At 42.4% G+C, this 19956-nt stretch overlaps 1 protein-coding gene across 1 annotated transcript in view; it reads right to left on the reverse strand.

Moving 5' to 3' along the window:
• The window catches only part of PLEKHG2 (pleckstrin homology and RhoGEF domain containing G2), a 97543-nt gene extending 78318 nt beyond the window's left edge, over positions 1-19225 (reverse strand). The window contains exons 1-2 of the mRNA XM_075323472.1: positions 18948-19225; positions 1664-1748 (exon numbers count right to left, since the gene is read on the reverse strand). The gene's annotated coding sequence lies outside the window, so the exon portion shown is untranslated. The remainder of the gene's footprint in view (positions 1-1663; positions 1749-18947) is intronic.
• Between the last annotated feature and the right edge of the window lie 731 nt (positions 19226-19956).

The raw sequence follows: 19956 nt of genomic DNA on the forward strand, positions 1-19956 counted from the left end.
AAAATTTAAAACAACTCTATAGTGTCTGCAATGGGGTCCAGAAAGAGGCCTACCCCTATCTGAAGCTGGCCCCTTCCCACTTTCATATAGAAGAAGTGAAGTGGGCTATGGGCTACACTGTTTTCTCCCACTGCCGGCTTCTATCATATTCCCAAATACTACAATAATTTAGATCTTTCCTCATTCTCCGTTATGTTTTATAGTATATTTCATGAGCACAGCTTTTCTTTTTGTTGGGTTCACCTTTGAGAATTATATGAAATTAAACATGTGAAGGAGGAAGACACACTGGCACATTAGGGCATTGTTACTTGCAGACCCCTATGTCTCTAGTTACTTACCAGTCTCACTTGGTCAACTTGGAAGAGGGTCCAGTAATTCATAATGAAAAGCATTATATAAGAATGAAGAAGCTAAAAATAAAGTGAAAATCAATTCTAAAGTGTCTGCAATGGGGTCCAGAAAGAGGCCTATCGCCTATAGTCATCTCAAGCTGGCCCCTTCCCACTTTCATATGGAAGAAGTGAAGCGTGCTATGGCCTACACTGTTTCCCCCTACAACCAACTTCTATCACATTCCCAAATAATACAACAATTTAGATTTTTTATCCATCTCCGTTATGTTTTTTGTATATTTAATGAGCACAGTTTTCTTTTTTGTTGGGTTCGCCTTTGAGAATTAGAAGAAATGAAACATGTGAAGGAGGGAGCAGCTCTACGCAGAGGTCGTGTACGGAGATGAATAATCCAATTGTCATCACCGTAAACTGTGCAAATAAACAATAGTACGAATGTTGTAGGAGTAACGTGGACATCTGCAGCGCAGGACTTCCCCGTATAGATCAACAAGCATGGAAGCATCCCTGACATTTCTAGGACAATGAGCTCTTTGTCGAGAGGAGATATTAAAAAGAAAAGAAACACTAATTGTAATGGGAGTGACCTAAACAAGGAAGGGCCGAGTCACCCCTAACCAGGTCTGATTAGAAGAATTTGGGTTTAGAAGAAATGATTTAACCCGTTAAGGTCCATCCCTACTCCCGGCAAATTGTCAAGTGAGGATCCTATTCAACACTAGTCCCTATGATTTCCTGATGGACCTGTAATGTCCAGTGTGCTACCAACCATATGGTGCTTCCGTATTGTCCACTATAAGTAGTCGGGGGATCCTTATAAGCTGATAACTGGGAGGGTTCCCAATGAGGTCCTAAACTTCAGGAACTCTTACACGCAAGTTGTGACCTAACACCACCTGTTGTCCTATCCCTGTTTTGACCCTTTGCCCATCAACACACGATGTCTCCATTTCTCCATCTCATTCGCTGACTTGACCCATCCTGACCACTTCCACGTATATGGCCCCCGGGTACACTATGTAACAGCACCGCCAATCGGTGACTGCACTGAGAACTTGGGAATCCAAAGGAACAAGTCTATCCTGGGGTCAAGTGGGAAAAATAGACTGCACCCCAGTCTAGCCAACGCCAAACCCATTGTGACTTTTTCAGATCCATTTCTTTAGTGAGGGAAGTTACTATGGGACCTCACAGGCAAGAGGTCTACACAGGACTATGCTGTTATTACGGTGGATAGTGTATACATTATAGAGGATGTGGGAGGAAATTAGCATTTGATGTGACGGAAAGAATAATCTGAGACTCACCAAAAATAGCCACTGCCAGATATCTTCATCCCATGGTGAGAGGACGTAAATTCTGAGGAGGATGGAGACCCTAGAAGCTCAGAAGCTGGAAAGATAGGAAAATGTTAGATGGTCGGAAAGTAAAGGTTAATTGGTAAGACATGGAAATAGATATAATGGAGCACTAGTGATGAGCGGGCACTACCATGCATCACTAGTTACGAGTACCGAGCACCCGAGCATGGTAGTGCTCGCTCATCACTAGTTCCGAGTACTGAGCACCCGAGCATGGTAGTGCCCGCTCATCACTAGTTACGAGTACTGAGCCCCCGAGCATGGTAGTGCCCGCTCATCACTAGTTATGAGAACTGAGCACCCGAGCATGGTAGTGCCCACTCATCACTAGTTACGAGTACAGAGCCCCCGAGCATGGTAGTGCTCGCTCATCACTAGTTACGAGTACCGAGCACCCGAGCATGGTAGTGCCCGCTCATCACTAGTTACGAGTGCAGAGCCCCCGAGCATGGTAGGGTCCGCTCATCACTAGTTACGAGTACTGAGCACCCGAGCATGGTAGTGCCCGCTCATCACTAGTTACCAGTACTGAGCACCGGAGCATGGTAGTGCCCGCTCATCACTAGTTATGAGAACCGAGCACCTGAGCATGGTAATGCCCGCTCATCACTAGTTACGAGTACTGAGCACCCGAGCATAATAGTGCCCGCTCATCACTAGTTACCAGTACTGAGCACCCGAGCATGGTAGTGCCCGCTCATCACTAGTTATGAGAACCGAGCACCTGAGCATGGTAATGCCCGCTCATCACTAGTTATGAGTACCGAGCACCCGAGCATGGTAGTGCCCGCTCATCACTAGTTATGAGAACCGAGCACCTGAGCATGGTAATGCCCGCTCATCACTAGTTACGAGTACTGAGCACCCGAGCATAATAGTGCCCGCTCATCACTAGTTATGAGTACTGAGCATCTGAGCATGGTAGTGCCCGCTCAACACTAGTTACGAGTACCGAGCACCCGAGCATGGTAGTGCCCGCTCATCATTAGCTACGAGTACCAAGCACCCAAGCATGGTAGTGCCCACTCATCACTAGTTACGAGTACTGAGCACCCGAGCATGGTAGTGCTCGCTCATCACTAGCTACGAGTACCAAGCACCTGAGCATGGTAGTGCCCGCTCATCACTACTTACGAGTACTGAGCACCCAAGCATGGTAGTGCCCACTCATCACTAGTTACGAGTACTGAGCACCCGAGCATGGTAGTGCCTGCTCATCACTAGTTACAAGTACCGAGCACCTGAGCATGGTAGTGCCCGCTCATCACTACTTACGAGTACTGAGCACCCGAGCATGGTAGTGCCCGCTCATCACTAGTTAGGAGTACAGAGCCCCCGAGCATGGTAGTGTCCGCTCATCACTAGTTACGAGTACAGAGCCCCCGAGCATGGTAGTGTCCGCTCATCACTAGTTACGAGTACTGAGCACCCGAGCATGGTAGTGCCCACTCATCACTAGTTACGAGTACTGAGCACCTGAGCATGGTAGTGCCCGCTCATCACTAGTTACGAGTACTGAGCACCCGAGCATGGTAGTGCCCACTCATCACTAGTTACGAGTACTGAGCACCCGAGCATGGAAGTGCCCGCTCATCACTAGTTACGAGTACTGAGCACCCGAGCATGGTAGTGCCCGCTCATCACTAGTTACGAGTACTGAGCACCCGAGCATGGTAGTGCCCGCTCATCACTAGTTACGAGTACTGAGCACCCAAGCATGGAAGTGCCCGCTCATCACTAGTTACGAGTACTGAGCACCCGAGCATGGTAGTGCCCGCTCATCACTAGTTACGAGTACTGAGCACCCGAGCATGGAAGTGCCCGCTCATCACTAGTTACGAGTACTGAGCACCCGAGCATGGTAGTGCCCACTCATCACTAGTTACGAGTACTGAGCACCTGAGCATGGTAGTGCCCGCTCATCACTAGTTACGAGTACTGAGCACCCGAGCATGGTAGTGCTCGCTCATCACTAGTTACGAGTACTGAGCACCCGAGCATGGTAGTGCCCACTCATTACTATAGAGCACGACGTACTAAAACTTCCTAGTACGTTTGCTTCTACGACTGGGTCCCTAAGTCTTGATCGTGGGGGCTACAACTGCAGTAGGAAGTCTCTTTGTCTATTAGTGCTGGTAAATAAAAAAACCTAAACTTAGTCTGTCCACAGTCTTCCCTTCTCTCACAAAAAGAAGTACCCACTGCTGGATCCTAATATGAAGTTCTCACTGATTTTTCTTAAGTTAAGCAGGTTGTTCACCTTTGGGTATAATCTTCTTTTTTTAAATCAAATGCAAGTATTTTGGGCTATAAATCACTTTTGCAATTGGATGTCATTAAAAATATTGCGATGTTTGCTATCTACAGCCTCTGTGTTGCACTGTCTATTGCTGGCTGCAGAATGAGCTAACTGAGGATCCATCAGTGAGCTCACTATGGCATCTAATGGGGACTTTGTAATGCTTTCATCTGTCTTTTTCTGAGCTCCATCCATTGATTTATGATGACAGATCACATCAAAGTACAATGTGCAAAGAAACAAAGAGCATGCACAAGGTCATACGGTGCAGTTTATTGATTTTTTTTAAGGCAAACCAATTGCAAAAATGTTTTTTTTTTCTCAAATACATGTGTTTAAGCAAAAATAAATCCAAGAGCGATTTATGGGGTAAATTTACTCCTTTGGCATAGTACCATGATGTCTCTCTACTACCTCGCATGTCCTATCCAATCTCACGGCATGGCATAGACATTAGGGGGATTGCCATTATTCTATCTCGCTTAATTGTATACGCTTGGATTGGATTAAACATTTTGCACCGTTAGGCTTTTATAGCCTTTGGGCTGCACTGCATATTGCTGGCTGTAGAAGGAGTTAACTGAGACTCCATCAGTGAGCTCATTCTGCTGAGTTTGTAATTATTAGATAAGAGGTGGGCAGGCAAAGATTTATAAGGATTCCTGTGCTCCGTTCTTCTACGGATGGCAGACTGCTGGCCGTGGGCCATTATTGTGGCTCTATAAGGCAGCGTGCCAGTCCCCCATACACGGGATATTTGCATTTTATTTTCTCAGCTAAATGTCCACAGTTAATTAGTCCTCGGTGTTCTTATCAGCAGGACCTCTCCTAATTTTTGCGCTTACACCCCTCACCCTCCTCCCCACTTTCCACATGTCCACATTAAGCACAGGAATTTCACATAAAGCGACAGCCTGGTGCCAATAAAGCCGGGCTTCCCGGGATTCATTAACACAATTACTTTTCATTTCCGCATATAGGTAATGGAAGCGTGAGTTTATATCACACCCAAGAGTCAGAAAAAGACTGGGGCTGTCAACACCGAAAGTCAGAATGGGCTTTCCTAAACTATTGTGCACCCCACAAAGCCACGCTCCTTTCACCAGCATATACTACTATACGATAGTAAATGTAACCTCTGCAGCCCTGCTATTCACCATTTATATTAGTCTAGAGTGATTACATCACATTACAATCCCAAAAAACTACTCCAATAGAACCATGACTATACGATAGTAGATGTAACCTCTACAGCCCTGCTATTCACCATTTGTATATGTCTGGAGTGATTACATCACTGTACAAAAATACTCCGCATTCCATAATATGTTGGAATGATTAGATCATTGTACAACAAAAATAAAGTAAAAAATACTCCACATCCTATAAATGTCTGTAAAACTATCACTACTTGATAGTAAATGTAACCTCTGCAGCCCTGCTATTCACCATTTATATTAGTCTGGAGTGAATACAGACATCACTGTACAATCCCAAAAAAAGACATGAATTCTCCCCATTACATAAATGTCAAATAGAATCATCACTACCCGATAGTAAATGTTACCTCTGCAGCCCTGCTATTAACCATTTGTATAAGTCTGGAGTGATTACATCACTGTACAATCCCAAAACAAAGACATGAATACTCCGCATTCCATAAATGTTGGAATGATTAGATCATTGTACAACAAAAATAAAGTAAAAAATACTCCACATCCTATAAATGTCTGTACAACCATCACTACTTGATAGTAAATGCAACCTCTGCAGCCCTGCTATTCACCATTTATATGAGGCTGGAGTGATTACATCACCATACAATCCCCAAAAAACGACATCAATTCTCCACATTTCATAAATGTCCAATAAAACTATCACTATACGATAGTAAATGTAAACTCTACAGCCCTGCTATTCCCCATTTGTATAAGTCTGGAGTGATTACATCACTGTACAGTCCTAAAAAAAAAACATGAATACTCCGCATTCCATAATTGTTAGAATGATTAGATCATTGTACAACAAAAAATAAAGTAAAAAATACTCCACATCTTATAATTGTTATATGGAACCATTACTGCTCGATATTCACCATTTATATTAGTCTAGAGTGATTACATCACATTATAATCTCAAAAAATGGCCTCAATTCGCCGCATTACATAAATGTCGAATAGAATCATCATTACCCGATAGTAAATGTAACCTCTGCAGCCCTGCTATTCACCATTTGTATAAGTCTGGAGTGATTACATCGCTGTACAATCCCAAAAAGCTACATGAATACTAATACTCTGCATTACATAAATATTTAGTGGAATCATTATAAACCAATGATGATTCCTACCTCTGCAGTCCTTCTATACACATTCGTATTATTCTGGAATGACTACATCATCGCAGAACAAAAAAAAAACGTCATCAATACACCGCATCCCATAAATGTCAGATGAAACCATCACAACCTGTTAGTAATTATAAACTCTGCCATTTTTCTATCCACCATTTGTATTAGTTTGGAATGATGACATCATTGTAGAACAAAAAAAAAGTAATCAATACACCACGTCCTATAAATGGCCTATGGAACCATCACAACCTGATAATAATTATAACTTCTGCAGTTTTTCTGTACACTATTTGTATTAGTCTGGAGTGATTACATTACTGTACAATCCCAAAAAACTACATAAATTCTCCACATTCCATAGATGTCCAGTAGAATCATCTCTACCCGATAGTAAATGTAACCTCTGCAGCCCTGCTATTCACCATTTATATAAGTCTGGAGTGATTACATCACTGTACAATCCCAAAAAAGGACATGAATACTCCGCATTCCATAAATGTTGGAATGATTACATCATTGTACAACAAAAAAACATAAACAATACTCCGCATCCTATACATGTCCAAGGAACCATCACAACTTGATAGTAATTATAACCTCTGCAGCCCTTCTATTCACCATTTGTATAATTCTGCAGTGATGACATTAGTATACAACTGAAAAAGATCATCAATGCTCCGCATCCAATAAGTGAACAATGCGAACATCACAACTGAATAGTAATTATATTATCTGTGGTCTTTCTATACTCCATTTGTAATAGGTTGGAGTGATGACATCATTGTGCAACCAAAATATTACATGAATACTCTGCATCAGTTGTAACCTCTGCAGTCCATCTAGTCACTACTTGTATCCAAAATATTACATGAATACTCTGCATCAGTTGTAACCTCTATCAGTTGTCACCTCTGCAGTCCTTCTAGTCACTACTTGTATCATTCTGCAGTGATGACATCATTGTACAATCCCAAAAAAGTCATCAATGTTCCGCATCCCATATGTGTACATTGGAAACATCACAACTTAATAGTAATTATATTACCTGTGGTCTTTCTATACTCCATGTGTATTAGTCTGGAGGGGTGACTTCATTGTACAATGAAAAAAATGTCATCAATCTTCCTCAGCCTATAAATCTAATGGAACCATCGCAACGTGATATTAATGGTAACCTCTGCTGTCCTGCTATACATATTTGTATTAGTCTGCAGTGATGACATAATTGTACAACCAGAAAAAACGTCATCAATGCTCCGCAACCCATAAATGCCCTATGGAACCATCACAACCTGATATTAATGGTAACCTCTGCCGTCCTTCTATGCATATTTGTATTAGTCTGCAGTGATGACATAATTGTACAAACAGAAAAAACTTCATCAATGCTCCGCAACCCATAAATGCCCTATGGAGCCATCACAACCTGATATTAATGGTAACCTCTTCCGTCCTTCTATACATATTTGTATTAGTCTGCAGTGACGACATCATTGAACAACTAGGAAAAACGTCATCAATGCTCCGCAACCCATAAATGCCCTATGGAACCATCACAACCTGATATTAATGGTAACCTCTGCCGTCCTTCTATACATATTTGTATTAGTATGCAGTGATGACATAATTGTACAAACAGAAAAAACGTCATCAATGCTCCGCAACCCATAAATGCCCTATGGAACCATCACAACCTGATATTAATGGTAACCTCTGCCGTCCTTCTATACATATTGGTATTAGTTTGCAGTGATGACATCAATGTATAACAAAAAAACGTCATCAATGCTCCGCAACCCATCAATGCCCTACGGAACAATCACTACCCAATAGTAATTGCAACCTCTGTTTGTTTTCTTTTCACCATTTGTATCGGTCTATAGTGAGTTATTCACTGTACAACCAAAGAAATGTCATCAATACTCCGCATCCCATCAATGTCCAGTGGCACCATCACCACCCAGTAGTGACTGCCACCTCTAACTGGTGGTAAATCTAAGTTTGCTATAAGTGTGTGAAGTCTGAATGTTGTTTCGCAAAGAAGCAAATGGACAAAAAAAAATAAAATCCAGACCCGACAAACGTGATGTGTGCAGATATACAGGGGAACTGACATACAACCATTCAGCTGAATTAATCATTTGGTGCCACCATATGCAGAATTGTCACCAACAGGCATAGGTTATCCTGAAGTTAAAGAGTTAAAAGGTCTGCTTAGGTCATCAGGGGCTGAATTCCCAATCAAAGGATTTTGCTAGGGCTCAGAATTCTTATCCCTTTAATTTCCAGACTGTTCAGCTCAGGTTTCAGGGCAATGCTCAGGGGTATACTGTGAGGAGGGGCCGAAAACAAAGTCAAAATTACATCTTCTCATAGCTAGTGATGGTTTTCGACTGGTGGCGCAGCCCAGTTTCAAACATCCAGAATCCCACAAGGATGCATTTGTCCTTTCCTTTTTCGTTGCTAGAGATTCCAGCTCCATCTAGAAGATGTTAACTATATAATCGGATATAAAGGGGTTTGAAATCCGAAATGCGTTGGTTAGAGTTATTTCTCACACTGGGGTTTTGTATTCTTTTTTTGACCTATGTTGACCAAAACAAATCAAAAGTTTCAAAACTTTTTGTTTTAGTAGTTGTTCTACATTCATCCGATTTTTCAGCGTTTATGTTGCACCGTATTTTATTCCCTACGACACAGTCTGCATAAAACCTGCTCAATAACGACAATAACGTTTCATTGTGCAGCTTTACGAGCCGAACAAAGAGAAAACCCATGACGATACAAAATGTGTTTACGCCAACGCACAAAAAGAGGGGTGCGCCTCCTCGGCACGTGATGCGGCGTGTTTCGCACAAAGTACATTTTGGTACATGCTGCGGTGTGCATTACACACTCGCTCTAAAATCTTGCTCTCTGACCCTTCCAAATATGGAAACAATCAGTTTCCAAAATATCTGACATGTTTCCAAAAATACTTTTGGGATCAGATATCGTAAAACGCTTTCTGCATAATATGAGCTGGTGCGAGAGGCCTCAGAGCTCCCACAAAAAGCATGTTTTCTCACAGGCAATGTGTTCTGATGTATTCATGGATAACTAGTATACAGTATATATAGTGTAGTCTGTTGAGGCACCGCATTTATGTCCTAACAGTTTGGGAACATTGGAACTTGACATCCAAAGAGCAACTGGATGGTGGCCAAGAATGTGGCTAATTTGGGCATTCATGGTCCATCCTTCGGCAAGACATAGACAATAATGTCCCTGCATTTTTTTTTTTGTTTCGCTACTGGCTATAGGGATCCTTGTTCAGAGCTCCCAGTAGAGCCTCAATTACAATTATGTTTAGAAGATTCCTCCATCCTAGGTCAATAATAAAGGCTCCAACCAGGACTATCAACTGTCTCATTCATCCATTCCGGAAAGCCCCTTGAAATTCGGCTTGAGAATGAGTCAATCTCAAATGAAGCTTGGAAGTAGTTCTGACAATTAAATATTTTGGTTGATTTGCATGGGATTTGTCAGCAGTGAAATAACCATGACCTACCACTGATGATCAGCTTGAATCACCAGTAGTGATGGGCAAACATGCTCGTTGCTCGATCAAGTCTTGAGCATGTGAGTTTGAAAATGCTCGAGCTTCCCATTTTCTTACATTATATTCGGAACTTGAGTTGCGTCGGCACAACCCGATTTTCGATCGAGTAACAAGCAGTGGCGAGCATGGTTGCCCATCACTATTACCAAGCGAAAGTAACTCCAAATGAATGGCAACCATGTAAAACATAGCTTGGTACAAGGTCGTCACAATGGATGCTGTTCTTTGTTAATGACTCTTTCCTCTGGCTTTTCAAGTACAAGGTCACCACCTATGAGATCCACAAGACAACTGCTTCATTGGCGAACAAGAACGGAAAAGGGCCTATGTGCAAGACCAGAAAGTGGGCCTTTTGCAGTCCTGCTTTGAAGGTAACAATGAGCCCTCTTACCTAAAGAGCCCCAGGTTGCACCAATGAATGCGTTTCATTACAAAGGGATCCAGGGTCTAAGTGAGTGCCAACTTCTCAGCAACATCTTGTGATACTCCTCCACTACACAAGATTGAGTAGAAATGAAGATCTTAGATCCTTGGTTAATATTTGACTTCTCTACAAGTAATATCCTTGGAGGACAGGGCTTAGAGAACTTCCTTCTTCATCTAAGTAGTGGAAAGAAAACTTCTTAGGATCGTGTGAGTTGTTAAAGAACACAATGATCCCAAATCTCCTAATATTTGGTGAAAATATCAGTGTTGGTTCCATGCATCCTCCAAGTAATATTAGGAACTAAAGTTGTAACTTTCAGCTTATTTACTCTGGGAAAATATTCAGTTGACTACCTGAGTCCTTGATCTAGAGACCCGGATGCTCGATCAAGTAACGACCAGTGGCGAGCATGTTTGCCCACCACTATTCACCAGCGAAAGTAGCTCCAAATGAATGGGGAACCATGTAATACATAGCTGAGGACAAGGTCGTCACAATGGATGCTGTTCTTTGTTAGTGGCTCTTTCCTCTGGCCTTTCAAGTACGAGATTACCTTCTATGAGATCCACAAGATATTCCCTTCATTGGCGGACACAGACGGAAAGGGCCCCTGTGCAAGACCAGAAAATGGGCCTTTTGGAGTCCAATCACAAATCCTAACATCTGCTTTGGCGGTTGCAATGGGCCTCTTACTTCAAGGGCCCCAGGTTGCACCAATGAATCTCTTTCTTTACATGAGGATCCAGGGTCTAAGTGAGTGCCAACTTCTCAGCACTATCTTGTGTTACTCCTCCACTACACAAGATTGAGTAGAAATGAAGATCTTAGATCCATGGTTGATCGTTGTCTTCTCTACAAGTAATATCCTTGAAGGACAGGACTTAGAGAACTTTATTCTTTATCAAAGTAATGGAGAGAAAACTTCTTAGGATCGTGTGTGTTGCTAAAGAACACAATTATCCCAAATTTTCTAATATTCGGTCAAAATACCATGTGTCCTTCAAGTAATATTAGGAACTAAAGTTGTAACTTTGAGCTTAAAATATTCAGTTGACTACCCGAGTCCTTGATCTAGAGAACCTGATGTAGAGTGGCTTGAATGGTCTCCTCTTGGCACCCAACCCTGAAGGCACTTGCTCCTTCCCTGGTGCCATCTATAGAAGTCGAAAAGGATATGGTTGGTCAATGTCTTATATATATAGGTTGACTTAACATGGACCATTCCAATATTCTTCTCTTTCGAGTTGCTTTAGGACCCTACCCCTTGACCCCCAACCTCATTTCTCTGGTGATTAAATCCATGTACACATATGTTTAAGATGAAATTTCTCTTTTTTTTTGGGGAGTAATGAGTATATAGTATTTCAGGCTTAAAGACTTTCGAGAGGACTAGCGATATTTGTATGTGTCTAACCCTGATATAATAAGACCCTCATCTCTGGGTTGGAGTTAAATGGGACATTAGGTATGCGGTCTGTGAAAGTTCAGCGCTGGGACTATTTATCCACATCTACTTATAGACTGAGGACGGGGAGGGGGCAACCCTAATTGTTTCCTACAATCCTCTAATTACCGGGCTCATTTTAATCATTAGAGGAATAAGGAGCATGATAAAACACATCACAAGGCAGCAATAATGATAGCGGAATTTCTCAGAAACCCTTCACATAATTGTTCCCTGTCCCTTTTATGCTTGATCATTTCGCCGCCGCTCTTTCACTTGACCCAAATCGTTATTACTAGAGTAGAAGATCAGAGTCTACCTTGAGGCGACCCTTGACCGTTTCAAGGAGAAGTAATTTCTAACCATATTTGGATCCGAAAAATGAGAAAAACATGGCTGCTTGCTTTCATCCCAAAACAGCGCCACCCCTGTCCACAGGTTGTATGTGGTATTACAGCTCCTCCCCATTCACTCGATAGGAGCTGAACTTTAAAGTGTGGGTACATGTGGCACTGTTTTGGAAAAAAAAAAGCTGTGATATTTTTTTCTTTCTATCCATTCCCTTTAATGGCAAGAACCTTAAAGGAGTTGTCCTATAAATACCATAATGCACCTATCTACAGTTAAAGGGATGATCAATGGGGGTCTGACCACTTGGACCACCACCGATTCTAAGAAAGGGGGTCCTACAGTTCATTGTGTGAAAAAACAGTAATGAGCATGTGCGAAAACTGCTCCAGTCATTGGTCTATAGGAGTGATGTTCGCACATGCTCACTACTGCGCCACTTTAGCTTCTCTTTTTGGGGTCAGTGGGGGTCTCAGCAGCCGGACCCTCAGGGATCATACAGTTATCATCTATCCTGAGGATAATTGATAAATGTTGTTCATGAAACAGCCCTTTTATTTCTTGATTTTAGTACTGTGAAAACATGGAGTCCTCTGATTTCCACTTTTTAACCCCCTGGCATCAGCTAATAGGTGGGAAGACTCCAATTAACTCTTCGTGGTATATCCAAATTAACTAAACATTTATGATTTCCAAACAACCAAATTATTTATCCTCATAGACGTCTGTGTGAAAACAAATACCCAACCCCCACCCAGCAGCCCAGGTCATCCGGATCAGCACTTGTGGAGCAAATTGCCGCACAGACCATGTAACATAGTCAGAGCACCACATGTACGCCGTTATATGACCCATTCTGACATAAAAATATACAACCCCTTTAATCCCCAAGGAGGTGATTGACCTCTCCAGTAATCTCCAGAACGTTGCCCGTTACACTGAATTACTTACAAAAAGCGTGACCCGTCAATATGCATCAAATCCACTGACATGATTTATTGTTTACGTTTTGCTCCGAAAACAGATATGAATTCAGTTCACGTCCATATATTAGTCCGTAAACTCTGCTGCATGACTGCCTAAGTGTAAGATATAATGACCTCAGAGTAATAGTCACACACTGGAGAGTGCTGCTACCAAGCTTAGATAGCAACATTAGTCTATAAAAGAAGAAAATATATTTATGGGATCTACTCTCTGGGATCCACTCTATGGGATCTTCTTGTTAGGACTCATTCTATGTTTACGACCCTATGGGATCCACTACACTATATGGGATCTTCTTGGTAGGACCCATGCTATGTTTCCTTTCTATAGGATCAACTCTATGGGATCTTCTTTGTAAGACCCATTTTATGTTTCCTACCCTATAGGATCCACTCTAATGGATCTTCTTGGTAGTAGGACCTAGTCTATGTTTCCTACCCTATGGGATCTTCTTGGTAGGACCCAATCTATGTTTCCTACCTTATGGGTCCACTCTATGGGATCTTCTTGGTAGGACCTATTCTATATTTCCTTTGTATAGGATCAATTCTATGGGATGTTCTTGGTAGTACCCATTTTATGTTTCCTACCCTATAGCATCCATTCTATAAGATCTTCTTGGTAGGACCCATTATATGTTTCCTACCCTATAGGATCCATTCTATAAGATCTTCTTGGTAGGACCCATTATATGTTTCCTACCCTATGGATCCACTCTATGGAATCTTCTTGGTAGGACACATTATATGTTTCCTACCTTATGGGATCAACTCTATGGGATCTTCTTGGTAGGGCCCATTCTATGTTTGCTACCCTATGGGATCCACTCTATGGGATCATCTTGGTAGGAACCGTTCTATATTTCCTATCCTATGGGATCCACTCTATAAGATCTTCTTGGTAGAACTCATTCTATGTTTCCTACCCTATGGGATCTTCTTGGTATGACCCATTCTATGTTTCCTACCCTATGGGATCCACGCTATGGGATCTTCTTGGTAGGACCCATTCTATATTTCCTTTGTATAGGATCAATTCTATGGGATGTTCTTGGTAGTACCCATTTTATGTTTCCTACCCTATAGCATCCATTCTATAAGATCTTCTTGGTAGGACCCATTATATGTTTCCTACCCTATAGGATCCATTCTATAAGATCTTCTTGGTAGGCCCATTATATGTTTCCTACCCTATGGATCCACTCTATGGAATCTTCTTGGTAGGACACATTCTATGTTTCCTACCTTATGGGATCCACTCTATGGGATCTTCGTGGTAGGGCCCATTCTATGTTTCCTACCCTATGGGATCCACTCTATGGGATCATCTTGGTAGGAACCGTTCTATATTTCCTATCCTATGGGATCCACTCTATGAGATATTCTTGGTAGAACTCATTCTATGTTTCCTACCCTATAGGATCTTCTTGGTATGACCCATTCTATGTTTCCTACCCTATGGGATCCACGCTATGGGATCTTCTTGGTAGGACCCATTCTATATTTCCTACCCTATGGGATCCACTCTATGAGATTTCCTTGGTAGAACCCAATCTATGTTTCCTACCCTATGGGATCTTCTTGGTATGACCCATTCTATGTTTCCTACCCTATGGGATCCACGCTATGGGATCTTCTTGGTAGGACCCATTCTATATTTCCTTCCTTATTGAATTATTGAATCCACTCAATGGATTGCACCTACTTTATAGGATCCACTCTGTTTTATCTACTCTGTGGGATCCATCATATGACACTTACTCCAAGCTACACGATTTACTTTATGGTAGTTACTCCATGTGATCAACTGTATGGTATCTACTCTATCCCAGATATAATAACTATGGCAAAGTGCCAGACCCCAGAAAGGGTTATTACTATAGCTTAGATAGGAACATTAGTCTCTAAAAAAAGAGATCTATTTAGGGGATCTAATATTGGGGGGCCATTCTATGGCATTTATTGGATTCAATGCATGGGATCTACTACATGGAATCTGCTATATGGCATCTACTCTGTGGTTCCCGCTATATGGCATTCACTCAATCGGACATACACTCTATGGTATCTTTTTTATGAGATCTAATTTACAGCAGCAACTCTATGTGATACACACTATGGCGTCTACTCTATGGGATTCAGGCTATAGTATATATTCTGTGGTATCTATTGTAGAGATCCATTGAATGATATCAACTTTATGGAATCAACTCTATAGTATCTGCTTTATAACACTGGCTTGGCTGGATCTGGTAGACTTTGTTCTCTGTCTATACAACTGTTGCTGTACAGTTTTGCCCACCAAGACTACGGTAGGCCGGCAATGATAGCTAGTCTATAAAATGTAATGCCTTTCCCTACCACTAGGGGAATGCCAAGCAATTTCTTGCCTTGGAGAATTGTCTTGACGTCTCTTGACATCTGAGCGTTGGCCAATTTCCATGACATCACTAAACCTGACCTGCAGACTCACGATAGGATGGAATTGTCGGCAGCCCAAATGTTTCAATGGATTCCATTGTCATGTAACGGACGGCACTATCATATAATAGAAAGCAGATTTGCCCAATGTCAGAAGGTGAAACATTCACTTCATTACCATTTCGTTCGTTGTAAACTTCTGTCATACACAATAAAATCAGAACATCTACTGGCATCATTCTCTGTAGCACCATCATACATGTGAAACCAATTTTACTTACAAGAACGCAGAACTGGTAACCGACGGGCAAAGGTATCTAAATTCTAAAAGAATGCAAAGCACTGGAAGAAAGCGGCATTCAGTGTAACCCAGCGGTCATGGAATCGGTGTCTATGGAAAGCAGAAAGTGGACTACAAGGGTTTCTAGAAGACATAAGGATGAGTATTGAGAAGGTAGAGCTTGAGACAACCCCTCATCAAACCCCCTATTAGATCATGTTTACCCAATAAGGGGTTCAATGTTGGTCTTCAAGGGGTTACACCAAGTTAGGAAATTCTTCCCCATCAGACTAGTAGTCTGACAGCTAGGACCACCACCGATCTCGAGAACCAGAACTCTGAAGAACGTTGGTTGATCATGCGATTTTTCACTCCATTCCTTCTCTATGGTACCGCTGGAGATAGTCAACTGATCTTTGACACTCCCATTAAGAATGAATGGAGCGGCAGTCCACATGATAAACCATTGATCCATTCACATAGGGCTCTGCCCCAGTTTTTGGGATTGGTGGGGTTCCCCGTGATCGGATCCCCAGCATTCAGATCTCATGAATAGGGAATAACTTCCAAACTTGGTGGAACCCCTTACAAGATATTGTTTTAGACCCTGGGTCCGCTAGAGCAGTGTTCAACAAATCCAGCTCTCAAGGCCCATCAACAGTGCATGCTTTCAGGATTTCCTTAGTATTGAATGGGTGATAATTTAATCACCTGTACAGGGGATGATTCCAACACGTGTGCAATGCTAAAGAAATCCTGAAAACATGACTTTTTTGGTGGGCCTCGAAGACTGGAGTTGAGGAGCACTGCGTTAGAGGGTTCTCCAATATGTGGTCAGCCAGCGTAGACTTGGATGGTATGATCCTTTTTATAAAATGATAGCATAATGGTTAAAATTAAAGTGGACCCACATAATTATTTTTGTGCACCTCAGGTCCCCCAGCTTGGAGCATGCAGACCTATCGGGAAAGTCTACACGTTGGATGTAAGGACTATTTTAGATTTGGCTAGGCTGACATGACTTGTTCCTAGTTGTGATCTCCTATTTCCAAACAGCTATGCTATGGGAAAATGCAAGGCTAATGTAAGGGAAGGACTTTGTGTGCCAAAGGTTACCGGCACCAAACCTTACGTGAAAACAATACACAATCTATACACTGAAATGTATGATGGACGGCTGCTGTGGGCATGTGGTATACATCACATGTCAGCTGTGCTGACCAATGGTGCACTTGACTTTTCAATGTGAATTCTTGGCACGTCTTGGATACAGCCAGTACTATTAGACGATGTATACATTTACATCAGATGGTGGAGACTCTGATGGGTGACCAGTCCACATTACAGTCAGCTTTTATATTCCCTAGAAGAGTTGTAGATATTGTCCATCAAGGATGTATAGGACTGTACCCATATCTATGTTTTGGTACAGGTTGCAGAGCCCAAGTGTAGATAAGTCAGAGGTACCTCCTCCTGATGATGGTGCGCACCCTCTCTCCCTGAGATTGGTAATACAATGGAGATACCTCATTTTAATACTAGACCAGGCTAGGGTAGAGATATGGACCATCGCATGGATGGATGTGACGCTATAGAGTGCACCACCCTATGACACATTACATTGGCAGTATAGTCCCTTTACCTGACGCATCACAAAAACTAGCACCCCTGGAGAGCCCTGTCACACATAATGCAGTACTGTTGGTCTTACTCATACTAAGACAGTCTCGTTTATTAAAGGGTTAGGGTCTGCCTGAGTCACAGGTCAAGGGTTTACTCACTTAACAACTATGTAAATGGCTGCCTTCAAAAGCGTCAATCTTCTTGCAGAGGATGAGTTACAATGCCAAGACGGAATATGGGGACTTGTTGTTCCTAAAAGTTCTTGAAAGCCATAAATGCTGGACCTTTCTTCATCCAGTAGAAAGGAATTTGGGAAATGACCCTCAAAGGGATAGTTTGGAAAGAGAAGATCACCATTTGGCCTCAAAATGTATCTAGTTCACACGGAACTGATGTTTGGCCGTAAATCAAGGATTAGGATTAGAAATAAGGAGAACATCGGAGCCTTCTGTAAAACAGACCTGAGCCGAAATGTGATAATCATGATGTGTATTGTACGAACAGACCCAACAAATGTAAGAAGGGTTAGTCTTCTCATCTTAACGTCTACGTTTGCTGAGAACACAATATTTACACACATGTTCAGCTAACAAAGGAGTTTAGGCCTTGACCGATTCAGAGGATTAGTGCATATCTGAGGAACAGCTGTATTTGCAGAGACATTATATCCCGAAGAGCAAAGAAGGACAATTGGTCGAGACCTTCTTCTGTGCAGCGAACCATAACCATACCAATTTTCCAAACCAAGTTGATAAAGCAATGAAGGACCTCATCAGCCAATGTGATGGCATCAAAGCCATTGAATGGACTCTACGGACTAATGACTTTCACGATAGGAAGTCATGAGGACGTGAGAATGACAGAAAGTTAAGTAACCCAACACGGATCTGGGATGGTAACAATTTACTTTGTCTCCATCCTTCTAAAAGTTTACACTATCTTGACCATCACTGAAAACTTAATGGGTCAATCTAAAATCTTGTTCCTCATCACTATTGTTCCATCATTTGTTTATTTAGCTTCTTCTCAAAATCTCTCAAGTAGTGAGAAGATAATGTCGTTCACAGGGGTTATGGGTCAGGAGGACGATGTTGGATCTTAGGACATTTTTAAGAGGGTTCTACCTCAATAATGGACATTTATGGGTGTAAAAAATGAATAACAAGACCCTCAGGAGACCCGACCAGATACAACCCTACTCGAGCATAGCTGACTCAGTGGGAATGATTGACCAATTTATCTGTGTAGGTTCTCAGGTCTTGTTAGGTAGGACACAAGGAGAAGATATGATGGATACAATCTATATGTGTCCTTTGTGGTGCAGTCACCCCCAGTTGTAAGATGAGATGCGAGATCTGTATTTCAGCCAATTTAAGGGTCTCGTGTTCCCCCCCTCTTTACTAGCTCAGCCCCCGTACTCCTATTGTTCTATGTAAGAGTGGTCTTACCTTATCTGTGCAACTCTCTGTGCCCCAGTTTGAGGTTCGCCGGTCAGACAGATGCCATTTGGTAGTCCCCCCTTCAAATAAAAATTAAAAAATCACATCCTTATCCGCATGAAGTGATGAAGTCCCTTTTTGTAAGTTGGAGATTTGGCACTAAATCCCGAGGATGGTCCCTGCGTCCAAGTTTAAGGATAAAGTCAGATTCATTGACAGGGTGCCCCAAGCCACAGGGGACTGGTGCGGTCTATGGAGAGAGAAAGAAGCTGGACAATCCAGAGGAAATAAGGGGCCAGGGCTGTGTAATCAGCCAGGGAGGGGAGGGAGAGAGAGAATGAAAGCAGGGGGAGGGAGGCACAGCTGAGAGGGGGAGACTGGGCTGGAGCAGTAACAAAACTCTCAAAAGTTTCCTGCTTCTCTTAACCTCTCCATTGCCAGACAGGAAGCCACTATGCCCCCCTCCTCTCCGCAGGTACCTACCTCACTGGAATCCACTGTGCACCACCTACTTTCCCAGTTTAGCTGGTACCAGACAACTAATTGCTGCTTGTTATCTGTAAGTGACTGATTAGATACCTTCTTCTTTAGCCACTCATTGATTTAGAACATTTTCTGTGGTTTTCTCATCTGCTTTGTTCAGGAGCACACAGCTCCCCTGCCTCCTGCTTGCCAGGGGCTGGTGCGCTCCAGAAGATTGATAGTTCAGATCAGGAACGTGGTGGCACCACTGGCCCGAACTTTGCTCCCTCCCTTGTTGCTAGTAAAAGCAACTTTACCTTTGCAGGATTGTTCAGCTTCAGAGCAGGGCTTACAAGCTGAATAGCAAAGAACTTAGAAGAACACGCTCCTTACCAGGGGCTGGTGTGCTCCAGATGCTTGACAGTTCAGAGCAGCAGCATGATGGCACCACTGGCCCGAACTTTGCTCCCTCCCTTGTTGCTAATAAAAGCAACTCTGCCTTTGTATAATTGTTGAGCTTCAGAGCAGTGCTTACAAGCTAAATAGCAAAAAATTT

This window comes from Anomaloglossus baeobatrachus, chromosome 9 (assembly GCF_048569485.1).
Source record: "Anomaloglossus baeobatrachus isolate aAnoBae1 chromosome 9, aAnoBae1.hap1, whole genome shotgun sequence".
NCBI lineage: Eukaryota > Metazoa > Chordata > Amphibia > Anura > Aromobatidae > Anomaloglossus > Anomaloglossus baeobatrachus.